This window comes from Grampus griseus, assembly GCF_964374135.1.
Source record: "Grampus griseus genome assembly, chromosome: 9".
Taxonomy (NCBI): Eukaryota; Metazoa; Chordata; class Mammalia; order Artiodactyla; family Delphinidae; genus Grampus; species Grampus griseus.
In genome coordinates, this window is record NC_139003.1 from 20,736,822 (window position 1) to 20,755,789 (window position 18,968).

General features: G+C 51.0%; 1 pseudogene across 1 annotated transcript; it reads left to right on the plus strand.

Annotated features, from left to right (window-relative positions):
* The first annotated feature begins 16,047 nt into the window (after positions 1 to 16,047).
* Positions 16,048 to 17,143, plus strand: LOC309827429 (small ribosomal subunit protein uS2B-like; annotated as a pseudogene). The gene has a single exon. The product of its transcript is annotated as a small ribosomal subunit protein uS2B-like (transcript).
* Positions 17,144 to 18,968: the final 1,825 nt, after the last annotated feature.

Here is an 18,968-nt window from a genome sequence, read left to right on the forward strand (position 1 = left end):
CCCCACCCATGTCAGAGCGTCGGGATAGAGTGAGTGTGACCAGGGAAGGTCCCCAGTAAGGGAAAGAAGTCTGACCTCCTTCCGGGAGGTAAGGACTTCAAAGGGATTCTCTTCCCAGTGAACGGGAAGGAGGAGGCACTGAGACACGGAGGCAATGGCCCTGCTGCCATCAGACCTTTGGTGTAACTTTACAGGTGCCGCGTTGGTCCCCACACACCCCCAGCTCTGCCACGTGGCCATCAGAGTGCTGGCACCGACCGGCATAACCGTGGAAAGAAACGAGAAAGTGCTGACATGAATCCCAGCTTTTAGCCCTGGAAGGGGCTGGAGAGGTGGACGACCCTCCAGTTCAGTCCCTCGTGTTATGCAGGAACTCTGCACACGGGGACCGAGGACTTGCCCCAGTTCGCTCAGGTAGGTCCAGGGTTGCATCCCTAGAGCACCCTTCTGTTTACAGACCCTTCGCATCCATTCTCCCGCTTGGAGCTGGTCCTGATGATGCTCCTATGAGGACAATGCTTGGCAAGCCTCGGATGAGGACACTAATTCGACATAACGTGCCCACATGGCAATAGTGTCCCCACAAGCCCAGCTCAGCTGTCTCTCCTCTGTCTACCACAGCCTATTGTTCCTCTGCTTCCCTGGAGACAGAGCAGAAGACAGAGGCACACGGAGGGAGGAAGCAGAGATCGGGGACACAGGTGTGCCTGGGACTCCCCCCAGAGCACTGCCCTCTGCAAGGCCCCCAAGAAGCCAGGCTGACGCGAAGGCTGAGGAAGGGGCGGGTATGATTCGTTCTCCAAGGTCAGGGGCGCCCTCTGCTGTTAGCACAGTGAATTGCACGGCCCCAGCCCATGCTCAGAGACTGTCCATTGAAAAATCAGGCAACTGCCCTGCGTCCTGCCAGAGGAAGGGCTTATAGAACAGGGTCAGTGGAAATGGAACCAGAAGGCCTTCCTCTCCCTGGGTGTCAGAGCTGAGTCTATCCTCTGAGGACTCAGATGGGGAGGGTGTGGGAATAGGGGAGGAGAAAAAATAGGGGGCTGCCTTAATTCTCTGGGACAGGGAAGCCTTTTATTTGGGATTTAGGGCAAAGGCAGATGCCCCTCTCCCCTTCGTCCTCTCCATGTACTGATATTTCCAGAAGCTCCTCTCACTTATTCAAAGACCGAGCTGTGCCAATGGAGCGAACAGCCCAACAAGGAGCCCAGAGGAGACACAGCACCCACGAAGATTCTACTCAGTCACCCACCAGCCTAAAAGTTAAAAAAAAAATGTCCATTTTGGCAGCTTTGAACCTGGGCCAAAGCGGAGTGTAGCAGCAGAAGAGCACAGGACTAGGAAGCCTGGGATCTGGTTCTATGTCTACCACTTACTACTTATCGTTGACTAAGGCTTTTCTCTCTGCGCCTCAGTTTCCTCTCCTGAAAAATGGGCCTTCTAATACGCTGCCTTCCAACTCAGAGATGTGTCCTGGAAAATTCACTTAGGTATACATAGCAGCGTTAGCAAATGGTGCTGATGCTACCTTGCTCTGTTTTCTTTCCCACGAAATGGGCAGTTGTGGTGGGAAGGTGTGGACAGAGCCAGGGCCAACTTCCCTGCCCGGAACTCTTGACTTTGAAATGTCGCTGGTGGTTCCATCTTAGCCCTTAACCATGTCACTGGGTTCCCACCTTAAGGCAAGGCATTGCCAAGGTTGTATAAATAAAAATGCTGTTAGTGGGGCAGCACAGTAGCCGAAAACTAGACAATCCCCTTAGCAGTCAGCCTCCTGGAAAGCAGGGGCTGCTCCCAGCTAGGTCCAGAGGATCTAGGACTGGGGGAGGGGAACTCTGCTCAGGAAGGCAAGAGAGAGCAGGGGTCAGGTCCCAGCGACAGCATGAGGACCCTAAGATAGGGGCATGGAGGCAGGGAGGGAAAGGACAGCTTTCTCTGAGTTTAGGATTGTCCTGGGACCAGCCCTGAGTTGACTTTACCTGACAGAGAGGTCAGGAGCATTAGTGAGAACTCGCTGTGAGGTGGGGCTCCCTCTGTCCCTGTGCCCGGGACAGATCCTGGACTTCACTGACCTCAGCACCTGCCCCAGTGCAGGCAAACTGCTTCCCCAGGAAGCAGCACCCAGCAGGCGCACACGAAGTATTGCTGTTGTTATTATTGTCTCATCATCATTGTGGTAACAGTCCTGGCCCTCTTATTTCCTGCACGATGTTCTCTTATTTGAATTTCCATTTCCTCATCAACAAAAACAAGAATCATCTTTGCCCCCCCTCAGCTCCCGGGGTTGCAGCGCGGAGAGGGAGAGAGGTATCCCAGGTGCCTCTGCGGAGGAAGGTTCCAGAGGGACCCCAAATGCTATTATTGAAGGCTGAGTGTTCCGTGGCGAAGAGCTGCTGTAGCATCTCTGCCTGCACTTGATCTGAATGTGCACATTACTGTAATGTCCCAGCGCTGCCGTCAGCACCGGGAAGGCTGAGCTATTTGTAACCACGAGACACATGAAGATCAAATGGTAGAGGGAAGCTCGTCTGGCTTACCTGAGAAAACAGGGCCGCTGGCTTTGAACACAACTGGCATTGAGGCATGGCCACCTGCGTCACATACCGCTGCCCAGGGCTTCCTGTGGGGAGGGAGGAGAGACGGGGGTGAGGAGACAAAGGCAAGGAGAGCATGCGTCCTCCGGGGGCACCACGAAAGAAAGAGAGAGAGGGAATCCAGTTATAATCCCACCCCCGGTGCCATTACGGATGCTAGAAGTCCTGTCTGCCTCCACCTGTGCTCTGAGAGCACCACCTGCCCTCCACAAAACTTCCTGGGCCCCTCAGAGCTGGGCTGAGTGCCTGGTCCTCGGTTTCAGGCTATTCCTCTCCCTGCTCTCTCATCCAGAGCGACAGAGGACCCCAAGGCAGCCAGTCTCCAAGGCTCAAGTTGCAGGGAGGGCATGGCAGTGAGGTGATGCCCTGACTGGACTTGAGAAGTGGCCAGAGGTGGAAACCAATGGGCAGCACAGAATCCTGTTGAGACCCTCACGAATGTCCCCTCAAGGCTATGGCTGCCTTTTAATTATCCCTAGGCCTCTCCCTCCTCATGGTAGGTCCTCCCAACTTTCCCACCACGCCTCCCTCGATGTACATTTGCAACTGTTTCCAGTACTGGGGGGCGGGGAGGGTGGCTGGGAGGGATGTCATCTTGCCTAAACCTTACTCCCCATGGGATGGCCAGACACTCGTCCCCCTTTTTCTTTTCCCTCCAGACCCTGGGGAGATCTCTGGGCCTTGGTTTTGTCATCTGTATGGTGGCAGTAGTCGTCAATGCTCTCCGAGGACCCAGGTCACTCCCAGCATTCTCACTGTCCTCATTAGGCCCCCCTCTCCCGACACCACGGGCCAGCAAGGCCTGTGCCCCTCGGCGTAGAGATTCTGCTTGGTCACCTCCTTCTACCCTTCCCCCATCATACTAGGAACTTCCCCCCAGACTTGCTGCTTCATTTCACCCTTTGGTTATGACAAAACATACACACTTATCATTTTAACTATTTGTAAGTATACAATTCGATGGTGTTAAGTACACTCACAATGTTTTATACTATCGTCACTATTTATACGCAAAAGTTTGTCATCATCCCCAATATAAACTCTATTCCCATTAAACAATGACTCTCCCCATTCCCCCTGCCCTCATCCCAAGTAACCACTATTCTACTTTCTATCTCTATAAATCTGTCTATTCTAGGTGCCTCATATAAGTGAAATTATACAATATTCATCCTTCTGTCAGACTGGTTTCATTTAGCATATTTCCAAAGTCCATCCATGTTGCAGCACATGTCAAAATTTTATTTCTTTTTATGAGTGAATAATATTCCATTTTATGGATATATACCACATTTTCTTTATCCTCCCATCTGTCCATGGACATTGGGTTGTTTCTACCTCTTGGCAATTGTCAACAGTCGTGTCACACACATGGATGTACAAGTATCTGTTTCGAATTCTCTCGGGTATATACCTAGGAGTGGAATTGCTGGGTCACATGGTAGTTCTCTGTTTAACTTTTTAAGGCGTTGTCAAACTATTTGCCCCAGTGACTGAACCATTTTACATTCCCACCAGCAATGCATGAGGCTTCCAATTTCCCCACATCCCCACCAACCTTGTTATTTTCAAGGTTTTTTTAATCATAACTATCCTAGTAGGTGTTAAGTGGTTTAATTTCACTCTTAAACCCCCTCAACGCCCAAGATGCTTGCAGTTTTGTATGACAATGGTCCTAATCTTGTATTCCATTAGGTATAAATAATCCAGTTTAAGAGGGAAAGCTCACAGAGGGCAGGAACTGCGTATGGTTCCCTCAAGACCACCATTTTCACTTTCGTGTCTCACTAGGAGGTGACCAGGGTGGCCTGCAGAGGAAACAGCTTTCTCCCTTAAGTCCCAGAGTCCAGCTGTGTCCGCCCTTCCCGCTGACAGACGCTGGAATGCCAGAGGCCTCAAGGACAGTCTTTGATGAACCGGGAGAAAAAGAAAGAAAAGAGAATAAGAAAGAGTTGGACGAGCCTGAGATAGAAAGGGCAGGGCCCAAGAGTGAAAGCAGGGAGAGGAGAAGAGAGATTGAAGGGGGAGCTAATCACAACATCCAATCTCCAGAGAAGCGGATTCCGCGGCTCCTTCCCTGCACCTGATTCTTCACCTCACGGATCTGAGCTGGAAAATTACAGAGATTCTGCTGTCCAACTCCCTGCCACCTCAGCCCCTGCCACTGAGGCCAGAGACAGCCTCAGGTGCCCCCCCAAGGACGCCAGTCAGGGCCCAGGCAGACTGGAGGATCCAGCTGTTGTCAACACAGCTGTTGCTCTGGGCTCTGCCAAGGGACCTGTCATTGCAGGCCTTTGAGGGGTGCAGGTTACTCCAGGAGAGGGAGGGCCCAGGAACGGGGTGGCAGTGGGACCTGTGGGTGCAGTTGACTAGCCAGTGGCTACATCCCTGCTTCTTCTTGTCCAGACATCCATGGAAAGGCAGAAGAGATGCTCAAAGGCTCACTCACCCAAAGGGCAGGATAGGGAGATGCGTGGAAAGGGACGTGGAGAACCCCGGGGAGGCCAGGAGAGCAGGCCGGGGGCAGAGGGAGGCCTGGGACACGTTGATCAAATGTAAATCGACTGTGCAGGTCTAAAGTGGAACACGTTCCCCTCTCTCCCCGTCTCTCTCCCAGTTACTATCAAGGCAAAATTTATGAAGGGCTTCAGGCACTGGATATTCCTTGTATTTCAATCTAACTTTTTGCAATCTCAAGTGAACAGCTTGGCTGCTTCTGCCTGTCAGGGAATTTAAATTGCAGATGGGATGGTGAGCCAGCCACCCAGGCAGGAGCAGCCCCTCTAGTGCGCACCATCATTGCCTAGCAACCAGGCTGGGAAGAACCTGACGAAGCTGTAGAAAGTTCCACTCTGGAAAGTGCCCTTGACCCAGGGCACCTCCTGGGAAAAGAGAGGGAGTTTCCCAGAGAGAAGAGACAGCCAGGTAAGAGGTCTGCTCAGTCAAGGAACGCAGCCAGGGAATACACCCAGTGCCACTGGTGTGTCCTTTTTCACATACAGAATCCCCTCTGGCCTCTGCCTGGTTTTTGACATTCCATTGTTTTGGAGATTGTTTTCAAACCAAAGATGCCGTCCTTCTTCTCTGTGTGCCCTTCACACCTCACACATCGACAATGTGCGGAGAGAGACGAGAATGAATAATCCAACACACACACACACACAATCACATGCAGAGATAGGCAGGTGCTTATGCTGTTAACAACTAACCGTCAGCAAATACCCACAACAGATAAAAGGAGGAGGAAACCTATTAAGTCTGCTCCCGCTTGGACCTCAGTTCTCCAGGACGGAACCGGTATGATTATGGCCTTTGGCCTTGATCAGAGTTAGTGTCAGTAAAGTGCTTGCTACACTTAACATCCTAGGAAAGAGCACCCCAAAGGCACTTAAGGCCGTAATCAAAGCAAATGCTTTTACTTAAATAATTGGCTTTGAGAATAAAAATGTAAATAGTACCCCAGTGTGTCTGTCAAAGTTTACACATATTGGTGTCCCATCAACTTTGAGGCAAAACAACCCTCCGCACACACTCATGGAAAACACACCCACATCACACACACCCTTTTCTACCGTGTGTGTCCAGGAGATACCTAATGTATTTTCTGGGTTTCTGCTCTGAGTTGAATTGCGTCTTTCCTCCAAAAAAAAAAAAAGATATGCTGAAGTCCTCATCCCTGGTATCTCAGAATGTGACCTTATTTGGAAACAGAGTCACTGCAGATGTAATTAGTTAAGATGAGGTCATGGTGGATACGGTGTCCATAGGACTGGGGTGTCCTTCTAAGAAGTCACACGGGCCATGGCGAGACACAGAGACACGGGGAGGATGTGATGTAAGGACGAAGGCAGAGACTGGAGAGCTGCAGCTGCAAGCAAGGAACACCAAGGACTGCAGCAAACCAGCAGAAGCGACAAGAGGCCAGGAAGGATTCTCCGCTATAGGTTTCCGAGGGAGTGTGGCCCTACGACACTTGATGTTAGACTTTTAGCCTCCGGAACTGTGAGACGATACATTTCTATTGTTTTAAGCCACCCAGTGTGCAGCCCTAGGAAATAATACAGTCTGCTCTCTGTCACTCTGCTGAAGGGGACCAGAAAGGCCCATGTGCTGACAGTGCCAGCTCGGAGTGAGATAGAAATGGGTCCGCACAGGAACAAGCCCGGGCCCTCTGGATGCAAATGCTGGCGTGGAGTTGAAGGGTTTCAAAATCTTTGAGACTTTGGGCAGAGAGCTGGATATTGGCTTTTTGACTAAACTGTGATTTTTCATGAAGGGTTTGTTCAGTAGACAATCCCACGGCCCTCGAGCATCCCGTGGGGGAGCAGTGTTTTCAGAGTGCTGAGGCCGGTGCCCTGGCCCACATCTTCTTCACACGTGTCGACCCCACTCACTGGGCACTTCTCCACGGCTGCCTGGCCCTGTCCTTTAGCTTGTCCTGCCCCTCCAGGGGGGCACATCTTCCAGGGCTGGCACTACGCTGTGTCCTTCACTGGGTCATGCAGAGTGCTGTGCACTTAGTAGGTGCTCAATAATGTGTGGGAATCAATGCACAAGGCATACAAATATGAAAACCATGATTCACACAAAGACGCCTAGTGAGTCGCCACCAGTGGAATCAGCGCACCAACCCATTCATGTCTGAGTTGTTATTATTGCTGTGTTATCAATACCCCATTCATGGTGTCTGATTCAAGTGTATTCGCTTCGGGTACCTATGTCTTCCTGGAAATTCTAGAAGGTAGGTAAAATGCGTGTGATCACCCCATAGGTCAGAGACGAGACAGAGGTAGGATCTGAGTACTGGACCAGTGAGGCAGCTGGACGTGGAGTGGGCCAAGAGTTGGGAGCATATGGTTCTAGACCTGCCTACCGAGAGAACAAGTTACTTCACCTCCCCTGACTGAGTATCAGTGTCAGCAATCTGTTAAATGAAGGTAGTTATGCCTTAACCAACCTGCATATGACTCTTTGGCCTCTGATTTCCCAATCGTGGTAGACACAGAAAAGTGCCACAGGTCCCCTTCTGTGGTCGAGGTCAGCTTCAGCTGAGGGCACTGAGCCCTCAGGGGGATGAGCGAAGAAGTACGGGTATCCAAGGCCAGGTCCCTTTGCCTGATGAGTAGTCCTCAGGCCAGAGCCCCAGGGTTTGGGGCCCGCACCCCAGATTCAGTCCAACGTCCTCCTCTTCCCAAACCTACCTCCTCCCCCTTCCTTCAGAAGTGTGGGTCCCCAAAGTCACCTTGCAGCCCAAACTCCGCTCCAGCATCTGCATCTAGAAGGCCCGACCTGCAGCACCAACTTGCCCCTCTGCAGACCTTTTAAAAATTGTGGTAAAATACACGTAACATTAAATTGATCATTTGGACCATTTTTAAGGGTACAGATCAGTGGCGTTCTGTACATTCCCAGTGCTGTGCAACCACCACCACCATCCATCCCCCCATCTTTGCTGTCTTCCCCAGCTGAAACCCTGCACCCATTCAACACTGACTCCCCATTCTCCCCTCCCCCAGAAACCACCATTTGACTTTTTGTCTCCATGAATTTGACTGCTCTGGGGACCTTATATAAGTGGAATCACACAGTATTTGTCCTTTCATGTCTGGCTTACGTCACTTAGCATGATATCTCCAAGGTTCATCTATGTTACAGCATTTGTCAGAATTCCTCCCTTTATGGCTGATTAACATTCCACTGTATGTACAGACCACATTTTGTTCATCCATTCATTCGTCTGTCAGTGGACACTTGGGTTGCTTCCACCTCTGGCTATTAAGAATAACGCTGTGCATCTTTATTCCCAGCCTGCCCCTAGGTTCTTCATGACCACTTTTTTTCCAAAGTGAGAGACTGGCATGGACATATATACACTACCAAATGCAAAATCGATAGCAAGTGGGAAGCAGACGCATAGTACAGGGAGATCAGCTCGGTGCTTTGTGACCACCTAGAGGGGTGGGATAGGGAGGGTGGGAGGGAGGAAGATGCAAGAGGGAAAAGATATGGGGATATATGTATATGTATAACTGATTCACTCTGTTATAAAGCAGAAACTAACACACCATTGTAAAGCAATTATACTCCAATAAAGATGTTTAAAAAAAAGAAATAATATAATACATGTAACATACTGGCACACTGTAAAGAAAAAGAGAGAGAGAGAATAATGCTGTGCAGATATATTTTTATCTCACGCCAGCTTATCTCCATATACAAATGGGCCTTCCTAGCCTCCTTCAGGATGACCAAGAGGTAAGAGGAATGGCAGGCATGGTCAGAATTTCCCAATCATGGGTTTAAAAAGGCACAATTTCTCTAGCTCCCCTGGCCTCAAGGATGGTCAGCTGGGCAGTATCCTGGGAAGAGGTGCTGGTGTAGACAAACAGACAAGGCAATATCTGTTTTCCAAGGTGCAAACACTGCACAAGGTATGGAAGTGAGGAATGACGGGAAAGCACTGGGGCAGCCCAGAAAGCGTTCATGTCCTCTGTCCCTGCTAGGCCATCTTTCCCTGTAACACTGCCTGTGACATTCCCTGCAGAGAAGGAAGTGAGCAAGGGTTCCCCACTCTGCAGTTTGCCTTGCCCCCTATCCACACAGCCAGGGGGAGCCCCGGGAAGATGACTGTGTTAGAAATAATAATCCCTGACCTCAAAGAAAAACATGATGGATTGCATTAATTCAGCAACAGCTTCTGAAAGCCCAACTGCACCGGGCACAGTGCTAGGCGTACGTCACTTCGCCACTCAGACCACCCTTCCAAGAGCTCAGGAACCCGTTAACCGGGTCTCCATATATAATAGGGGCAGAATAATGCAACCAAGCACACGAAAGCTGCCCTAATGTCTGTCCTCTTTGGGAGGAGACTGTCCCCGCTCCAAAGACCTGGCCCCTTGACCCTTAGGGCAAGTCCCAATTCTTCTGCTCCACCTGTTCATTCATCCAGGCATCCCATGGTTGTCTTTTCATCTGCCAGGCACCATGCTGGGGAAGCAGAGGTCAAGAGTGCCTCCCAAGCGGATGAGAGGAGCCCCCGTCCACATACACGCATTGTGAGAAATATCGCTGGGGATGCATATGTGCCCTTCATCGCAAAACAAAAAGAGAGCCTCTGACCCAACTCTGGTACAAATGTAAGCACACTGTCCTCTGCCCACATGGTCAGTAGTCAGTGGGTTTGGGAACAGCATCTCTGGCAGCTTTCTCTGTCAGAGACCTTGGGCTGATCAACCTTATTCAACCACCAGCAGAGCAGTGGGCCAGCCCTTACCTTCAGAGACCGCCCCCCCTCCACTGCGTCCTTAATACCCACCTCAGCACCAAGTGGTCCCTGACGAAGCTTCAGGGACCAGCCATTCAAATAGGGACTTGGATGCCGGGTGTCACCTCAGGAAGGAAGGAAAAACCCAAACTGAAGGCACGTGAGCTTCCCCTCTGTGCCAGAAACCCTGCTGCCTGTCACAAGCCAGACATGATGTATAGGAATAATAAGGCCCCTTGAATTACCCATTAAGTACTGTCAGCAAATCACATGATTTCTTTTTTAATATTGCACATATCTGGCCCCTGGAAAATGATGATGATGCTATCTCCGCCGGCTGGATAATAAACAGAGCTCCCCCCGCCCCGCCGCCCCCATCCCCCCTCCCCCCACCGAGCCAGGGAGACACAGCCCCTCCTCCAAAGTCATATCAGAGCAAAGGCGAGGAAAGGAAGAAGGAGAGACTCAGCCCACACTCCGGCTCCTGCATCTTGGGCTTCAAGCCAGCACTCTTCTGACTGCCTTCACGGATACAGGAGGGTTCACAAACTTCCCTACCTTGTTCCTCCCTCCAGCCAACTTTCCATGGCTTCCCAGGGAGCATGGCTGCTCTGTAGATGTCACTTGCTCAGAGTAGCCATCCCTGACTCCCCTGCGTAACTAAACCAGGAACCCTCCACGATTCTCCCACCAAGCGCCTGTGGTTTCACTTCTAGCATCCCACCTGTTTGCTTGTTCAATGCATCAGTCATGAGACAACATGCCCCGGGAAGGCAGGAACTATGGCTGCCTTGTTCACAATTCAGCCCCACTACTGGCACACAGTAGGACCTCAGGAATCACATGCTGAGTAACTTAGTAGTAAATGCTCAGTAAACCCTGCGTGACTGAACTGGGCCACATTTCCTAGAGCAATCAGCGCATGGCGAACTTTGGTGTGCATCAGAATCACGCCACAGGTTTTCTAAACCACAGACCGCTGGGCCCCATCCCCAGCGTCTGATTCAGTAGGTCTGAGGTGAGGGGAGGGGCGGCCTGTGGATTTGCATTTCCAACCAGCTGCGAGCTGACGGCAATGCTGCTGGTCCAGGGACCCCACTTTGAGAACCACATCCTGAGAGAATCGCCCAGAAATGAAGATACCCGTTTCCTGCCCTTCTGCCTTCTCATCAAATTTATTGGAGCTGTCCACATGAGTACAAGCGACAAGGACAGAAAACAGAGCTCTCTGGATCCAATCTGTCCTATGTAAATAAAATTCTTCTCATCCCTAATAGTGGGAAGGTAAACTGAGGCGAATGGATGCAAAGTGAGGTGGACTGTTCAGCAAGTTGGCACAAACAACACAGAACCCCGCACACCAGATACACAGCTTCCTGTTCCAATCACTGGGCTGCACTTTTCTGACACCAACTGTAGAAATGAGTTGGCTTCCAAGTGGCTTATTAGAGAACAAATTATTCCCTGTTTTGCTACTCTTTCCATTTGAGTTAATCTGCAAGTCTAAAGTCCAAGCAGGTGCCAGAGTTATTCCTGCAACTGGCACCAAACTGCATTCAGAAGCACAATTAGCACTTCGTTAATGTGCCTCAGAATGGGATAATCTACATATTACCCGAAGGCCGCCTCAGTCCCCACCGCACTTCACCTTAATGTGCCAAAGTGCAGGTTGCCCTGCTCACAGGCCTTTACAAATCCAGCATTTGCCAGGCAGCTGTCCCGAGCTTTTCATCTGAAGAGAGAAGGGAGGACCCCCTGGTGACAGCAGTTAAGAATCCCAGCCGCAACCTCTCTTCTTTCTTCCTATTCTTTTTCTTCCTGAACTATTCAGGCCACAAACAAACGGCGGTGGGGGGGGGGGTGCTGACGGGGGCGTCCTAGAAAAGTGGGCACCTGTGCCACAGCACTGGGGAGACACAGTGGCCCAGAGCCAAGTGTTGGAGCACAAGTGTGGAGAGGAGGACCCAACCAAGGGACAGCTCAGCTCAGGGTCTGGAGCCTGAACACTGTGAGAGGTTCCTGCATGGGACGAGGGCCACAGGGGGAGCCTGGTGTGGGGTGCTAGAGCTCCAGAGGGTAAGGAGGGAGTCCCAGGAGGGGGCAGCCAGGCGAGGGGCATGGGTACCTAAGAGGATTGGGAGGGTCTTCCTCACCAGGTTAGGGGGACAGCCTGGGACAGGCTGGGAGGCCAAGAGGGATGAGGAGGGCATCTGTGCCAGGAAGGGGTGATGGTGGCAATGCAAGATTACATAAGGGGAGATTGATCAAATAAGAAAGATCAACAGGAGCCAGATTTCCCACTGTTAGAGACGGAAGCTACAGGCACAAAAAGGATGAAAACTAAAGTGAATCCTGAGGTGTTAGATTGGAATTTGGGGTATCTATGTGAACTGACGGTTTTTAATATTCAGTTAGATAAACATATAAATACACATGCCATTGTATGTGTAGATATACATGCACATATTTCTCCACTCTGTCCACCAAGAGGGTCTGGGAGCCACCCCAGTACCAAAGAGCACACCTAGCCCTTAGATCTTGGTTTCTAAATACCATTCTCCACTGAAAGGAATCAGGGCTCCCTGAAAAATGGGCTGATTCCAGACAGGGGCAGGGAAAGTACAATACGAATTTGGAGTATCTTACTTTACCGTAAGTAAGGAAGCACTCAGAGAATGATGGGGACTTGTGAAAAGGACACTAAAGCTAGCTTGGAGGGATTCCCACCAGGCAACTCTGAGACAATTTCAGCATCAAAAGACGTAATAATAATAAGGTACAATCCACTGAATAAAATATGAAACACAAGTTCATCCTGATATAGATAAATGAATAAATTGAAGTTTGATAAGGAACGGGATATTCACCTAATCTCAAAGCATCTCCACACATGGCTACTTACAAAGAGGAAAAGAGTAACTTTGCCGTGGAGAAGGCTGGTGACACCACCTTAAACAAAAGTAATCAAAGTCTATATCACCAAGTCTGGGACAAATCAGAATCATGGGATGCCTGATAGGTGCAATAAGAAGGGCACAGCATCACTTCTATGGAACTCCTGCCGAAGACTCACAGCCTGAATCTACTCATGAGGAAACATCAGACAAACCCAACGTGAGGGACATTAGTCAAAAGAGTTGGCCTGGAGTCTTCAAAAGTGTCAATGTCTGGAAAGTTAAGAAAGGACCGGGAATCTGTTCCAGAGTGAAGGAGATTAGGGAGACACAACAACGAAATGCAGTGTGTGACCCTCGACTGGATCCTTTCACTCTAAAGACCATCACTGGGGCAGCTGGTTGACTGGGGTCTGAGGATTAAATGTTAGTAATGAATCAGGTCACTTCCTGCCTTCGATGACTGTTTATGGTCACATAAGAGCACGTCCTTGCTTGTAGAATATATAAACTAAAGTATTCATGGGTGACGGGCATCATGTCAGCAACATACTCTGAAACAGTTGAGGAAGAAAAAGGGTTTTTGCACTGTACTTGCAGCTATTCGGTATAATTGAAGATTGTTTCCAATAAACCCTTCAAGAAGCTACAGCAATGATGACAGCAACAGACCTGAGTCTCCTGCAGCCAGCATTATCTGGCCGTGCTCTCAATGAGCTCAGTCGGCTTAGAGACACTGCATGTGTCAGCCTCACGCCACCGGGGTGAGGTCATAGTCGTGCCTGCCATTTTAAACATCCTGAGTGGACGAGTGGCTTGAGGGGAGATCAGTGGATCCTGTGCCCTCCGGGAGCCCTGCACTGATTCTGGGAAGGATCCAGGCCACTCAGATTGGGAAGACGGAAGTCTATCGCTGATGTGAACGCTGGGTCTTTGGGGAGGGCAGCAGTGTCCTGGCTTCCGATTCCAGGTCTGGTCCTCATGGGTGCTACTCTCTAGGGCTCTACCCTCAGAGGCTTTGCCTCCTCCACCTTTTCATGCGGAACGCTGGCTGGGCAGGAGTGCCTATGCCAAAGCCTATCCTGGAAAGCAGATGTGGTCCTCTCGGGGGTCTGACCTGCTCACCAAGGATGAGAAGCCTCCTTCAGTGTAGACTGGCGTTCACACCTGTGCTCCACAGTGCAAACACAGCAAAGACCTACTAACTGATTCACCCCTAGAACAGGGTGACCAGGTGGTGAGGGGTCTGACAACCACATCGTGAGAAGAGAAGACCCAGCAGAGATGGGACATCTGTCTTTAAACGTTTGAGGAGGTGGCCCATGGGGGTGGCTGGATTTATGTCACGTAGCTCCAGCTTAACACCTAGAACCAATGGTGGAGGATGAAAGGCAGTGGAGTTCAGCTCCACATAAGGAAGGGACTTTCTAATACTGGATCTAGCCAATGCGGGCCAGGGCCGCTGGGTGGGCTGGGATCCTGGAAGTGGGCAAGCAGACATTGAAAGGCCATCTGGGAGGGGAGCTGCAGCAGTGACCTCGTCAATGTTAGGATGATTCCAGGGATGACCAGATTACCCTGTATGGCTCTGACTAGGAAAAGAAGCCAGAGCTTTAGTGAGCAGAGTGAAGACAGCATTCCTGGGCTTTGCTTAGGCCAGTAGGACAGTCCCACCAAGCCAGAGCACCTCTGTCTCCCCAGCAGCTGACCTTCTGCCACCCGCCCCAACTTTTCCAGCATCTAAGGTGAGTAGATGCAACACAAATCCTGAGGAAGGACCAGGACCTCACGGCTCCTCAACATTGTGTCTGGGACTCCGTGGCCTCCCAGATGTGCGGCTTCTCCACCACCACCACGGAGGCTGCCCCCCCACCCCGAGTCCAGCTTGGACCATAGTCCCACGTGTTCCCAAAGACCTCTGGCCCCTCCCAAAGGCAAGACGGCTGGCCTGCCTGGTGAATCTCCTCCTTCCATCACCTGTTTCTCTTCCTTCGACCCTTGAGTCACTGTCCCTACATCACACAGGTGAACAAGCCTCAGGCTTCAGGTTACAAATCCTAAGCGGAACCGGAGGGCTGTGCCCTTCCTCCCACTTTACCAAGAGCTGGTGAAGAAGAGGAAAGGTCATCGGAGCCCCCGGAAAGAAAGAGTAGGGTGCTGCAAGATTCATCATTATGCCAGTTCACCTGGAGACAAAGGTTAGGTCAGCGCGGAGTTTCCCACGGGCAAAGCCATCACCCACTGACGAGTCCAGCAGATACACATACACTGTACGGTTTCACGTTTGCGTTCACTGCTCTGGTTGGATTTATTAAAAGAAAGAGACAGTGCTTCCCTGGTGGCGCAGTGGTTGAGAGTTCGCCTGCCGATGCAGGGGACACGGGTTCGTGCTCCCGTCCGGGAAGATCCCACATGCTGCGGAGCGGCTGGGCCCGTGAGCCATGGCCACTGAGCGTGCGCGTCTGGAGCCTGTGCTCCGCAATGGGAGAGGCCACAACAGTGAGAGGCCCGCGTACCACAAAAAAAAAAAAAAAAAAAGAAAGAGACAGTGATTTTTAAAAAGGTAGAGAAAGGGGACTTACAATAGCACACAGGGATAATGGGTTGTTGCACTGGATGCATTATTCCCCAGGGGCCGGAATAAAGAATTAGAGCAGTGAGACCTTATTTGATGTCTCCATACGCCTGTTGAATTTTCAGCTTGGATGCAATACCAAGCAGACCCAGTAGCCAGCCCCTCCCTTCTCAGCACTGCCACGACAAGTTTTAAGGGAGACCAGTTCAGGCTTATTAGACACTTTTATTATTCAACTTATACCCCACCCAGATCCGTGGGCACAAATCACTTTTACATAACCCATGTATTCACACACATATAGTTAGCAACTTTGTGTCTCGGAGTTTAGCAGCAAACTCAAAGTTGAAAGCAACCGACAGCCAGACTTTTATTTTTTTTATTTTCACGGTACAGTTGATAACCCCTCTCCACGGGCTCATCTGCCCAGTGAACGTGCCATGGGCAAGAACGGACGGTGGGCTGGCACACCCAAGACCTGGCCTCTGCACTGGCTCTACTGCTAACTTACTGGTAGCCTTCAGAAGGCAGAACCTTCCCTGCCTCTGTGATCATACCAGCTCTATGTACTTCAGAGAGCAATGGGGAAGAGATCATAAGATCATGAAGAGGAAAGTGCTCAGAACAATAGGAAGTGCTTTAAACCTATAAAATTAGGTGCCATGTAGTCAGAATCAGGTTTAAAAAATGGGATCTGCTTTCCGCGCCTGACAGGGGTCCATACGGCTTTGTCCTGGATTCCCGTCGTAACTTAAAGGGAAACTTTCACAATGTCCGGAGCCCTTGACGTCCTGCAAATGAAGGAGGAGGATGTCCTCAAATTCCTTGCAGCAGGAACCCACTTAGGTGGCACCAACCTTGACTTCCAAATGGAACAGTACGTCTACAAAAGGAAAAGTGATGGCATCTACATCATAAATCTGAAGAGAACCTGGGAGATGCTTCTGTTGGCAGCTCGTGCCATTGTTGCCACTGAAAACCCAGCTGATGTCAGTGTCGTATCCTCCAGGGATACCGGCCAGCGAGCTGCTGCCACTGGAGCCACTCCTATTGCTGGCTGCTTCTCTCCTGGCATCTTCACTAACCAGATCCAGGCAGGCTTCTGGGAGCCAAGACTTCTGGTCGGTGGTTACTGATCCCAGGGCTGACCACCAGCCTCTCCCAGAGGCCTCTTACGTTAACCTGCCTACCATTGCTCTGTGTAACACAGACTCTCCTCTGCGGTATGTGGACGTTGCCATCCCACGCAACAACAAGGGAGCTCATTCAGTGGGTCTGACGTGGTGGATGCTTGCCCGGGAAGTTCTGCGCATGCGTGGCACCATCTTCCGTGAACACTCATGGGAGGTCATGCCTGATCTCTACTTCTACAGAGATCCTGAAGAGGTTGAAAAGGAAGAGCAGGCGGCAGCTGAGAAGGCTGTGACCAAGGAGGGACTTCAGGGCGAATGGACCGCCCCACCTCCTGAGCTCCCTGCTCCTCAGCCCGAGGCAGCGGACTGGTCCGAAGGTGTGCAGGTGCCCTCTGGGCCTGTTCAGCAGTTCCCCACTGGAGACTGGAGTGCTCGGCCTGCCACTGCCCAGGCCACCGAGTGGGTAGGAACAACCACTGAGTGGTCTTAAGCTGCTCTTCCACAAACTCTTAAAACGGAAATACGTTGATGAAAAATAAACAGTTTCTTAAAAAAAAAAAAAAGGGATCTGAACACAGGGCTGTGAAACATACAGAGGTCCGAGTCATGCTCTGGTCCCACCCCTCATTTCACAGGTAAGAAAGTGGGCACCATGGGCGTCACAGCTACTCGCAGGACAATGGCAAGACCAGTCAGGTTTGGATGAGACAGTTAAGGTGCGTCCCGTACTTGAATGCCCACCCAATGGCCCCTCTGCTTGATTATCTGCACTGACGAGGAGCTCACTTCCTCAAAGGCAGCGCCTTCACCTTCGAAAGGCTTAGGAGACTTTTCAGAAGCATGATGAAGGAGAAGCAATTTCTGTGGCCTTTTCTCTACCCATCATTTGGCCCAAGAGATACTGAAGACGCCCCACAGACTGCTTCTGCTCCCTCTTCTGTACAATACCTGGTCAGTGGGGCTGTTCCCTATGATACTTCTCTCCTTCAGTCTGTGCGCCCCTGCATCACTGGCTCCTTTGTTCACTCCGCACATCAGTCTCTTTGCCGTCCCGGTTACCCTGCAATCAACGTGCTCTCATTTGCCCAGCACTAGCTCCCAGCTCATCTCTTTGGCACGGCCACCTTGTCCTTGGCAGCCGACAGTCTGAACACTCAGGACCTCTTCGGTCACCTTGTGTCAGAGCAGCTACTGTCAGCAGCTCCTGAAACTGAACAGGAAGCTGAGGGATCAGGCCTGGACAAGCAGAGCTCCACGTGCTCCAGTCCACTGTTGATACCTGGCACAAAAATTAAGGCCTGAAACAACCCAGAGAGGCGGACGCAGAGCCTGCGGCTTGGCTAGGTGCTGGTCAGGGGCCAGCACCTTCCTTCCGCCAAGGAAGCCCCTGCACTATAGAAGATGGCAAGAAAGACCGTTGCCATGGTGACTGTCGGGCAGCCTAGACTGTTGCCGCCGGTGAGGAAAAGGCACTTAGGAAGGATCGCAGTGAGATGCAGGAATTCACCCACAACCACTACCCAACCCAGCAGGGGCGTTACCGACTCCAGCTGTGCCTGGACCGTTTCCCTTGTGGTGCACGAGGAGGGGGCAGGGCTGACATTAATCACCCTATAGGAGAAGGGGAGGTCTTCAGGGGTGTGTGTGTGCACGTGTGTGTGATATGTGTCTGTGTGTGTAATGTGTGTGACTGTGTAGTATCTGTGGTGTGTGTCTTTGGGGGGTGGTCTGTGTGTGTGATACGTGATGTGTGTGATATGTGTGATGTATGTGATGTCTGATGTGTGTGTCTGTGTATATTTGTGTGATGTGTGTGGCTGTGTATGATGCGTGTCTGTGAGTGTCTCTATATGATTGCGACGTGTCTGTGATGTCTGTGTGATGTGTGTGTAGTGTGTATCATGTGTGTGTAATATCTGTGATGTGTGTGTCTGTGTGGGGAGGATGTACTCTGTGTAATACGTGATGTGTGTGATGTATGTGATATACGTGTGATGTGTGTGTGATGTGTGTGTGTACGTGATGTGTGTTTGTGTGTGATGTGTGTCTTGTGTATGATTGTGGTGTGTGTGTCTGTGAAGTGTGAGGTGTCTGTGTGTGATGTGTGTCTGTATGTGTTGTGTCTGTGTGTGATGTCTTGTATCTGTGTGCTGTATTGTGAATGATGTGTGTGAGGTGTGTCTGTGTGTGTGATGATGCGTTGAGCTGACCAAGCATCAGTGCCTTCTTGCGCAAAGCCTCTTTCTTTTCAGGCCCAAAAGCACAGGAACTCTTGGAGCAGCTGGAGGGTGGTGACTTGAGGCTGAGCGAGTCACCCCTCCCCCGTGCCCCCGGGAGCAGTATGCATGCTCCCCTATTAGCATTAATTACAATGTGCTCTAATCATTTGTTTACAGGCTGCCTCCCCCACTGAAGGAGGGAGGAGCTCGAGCCCAGGGGCTGCGTCTCCTATTTCTGCCCGAGTGCCAGCACTACTTTGTGTCCTCGGCACAAGGTAGACATCCAGTG